The sequence below is a fragment of the Sinocyclocheilus grahami genome, unplaced genomic scaffold, assembly GCF_001515645.1.
Source record: "Sinocyclocheilus grahami isolate Dianchi unplaced genomic scaffold, SAMN03320097.WGS_v1.1 scaffold253.1, whole genome shotgun sequence".
Lineage (NCBI taxonomy): Eukaryota > Metazoa > Chordata > Actinopteri > Cypriniformes > Cyprinidae > Sinocyclocheilus > Sinocyclocheilus grahami.
Genome location: NW_015505432.1, coordinates 2,480,080 through 2,480,991, shown reverse-complemented (window position 1 = coordinate 2,480,991; position 912 = coordinate 2,480,080).

Below are 912 nucleotides of genomic sequence, written 5' to 3'. Positions count from 1 at the left end.
GTGGAATGAGTTAATGCTGAGTAAATGATGACAAAATTCAAAATGTAAATTTTTGAGTAAAATAATAAAAAGTCTCTTTGTGACAAGGTAAATAATTGTGTTTTTAAACAGTCTGCAGTTTGAATTGAAGATCTGATTTATTCATGGCTCAGAGTTTGAAGGTTCTTGTAGGTTTTGGAAGTGTCCGTTTATATTAATGATTTCACAGTTCAGTAAGAACACCCTTTTTTTTAATCAAAAAAAGTTTAGAAAGTTCGGTTTGTTTTTTTTTTTTTTTTTTTAAGTGAACTTCAAGATACATTAGCCTCTGAAATAACAGCTATCACTTTTGCAAATGAGAATACATCATTTGGTAAGTGCAGATAATTATATTAATTTTAGTTCCATTATGAAGAGGAAATGCAACCAGACAGTATTTTTTAGTCAGTTACTAAAAAACTTGTGCAATCACATCTCATTGTTATGTAGCTACTAAACAGTAAAAGGCACATATTTCACAAGGCATCTTGAAGAAATTCCTCGGAGTCCTCCAACTGTTTCTTTTAAATCTCTTGTGTCTGTTGACAGAGCAAAAGGAGCAGGGATCAGAGAAGCTGTTAACTCATCCACAAGCAAGAATTCACAGTGTAGCGTGAGATATTGATAGGCACCGTTGAAGGTGTATATCCTTCACACATCATGACTCTGCTCAATCTCCTGATAAAATCACAACAAGTTTCTGCTAACTTAAGTGCATGCTCAGCGCGCACATATAGACAGTCTTTTTCCAATATTTCCATCTCATTCCATCAAACACATTACACTTTACTGAAGTACTTTACACTACAGGAGGCCATTTTTGCTGACTGCCGTGAGACTTTAAACTTGTACTTTTTACTTTTAGTCATTTAGCAGACGCTTTTATCCAAAGCG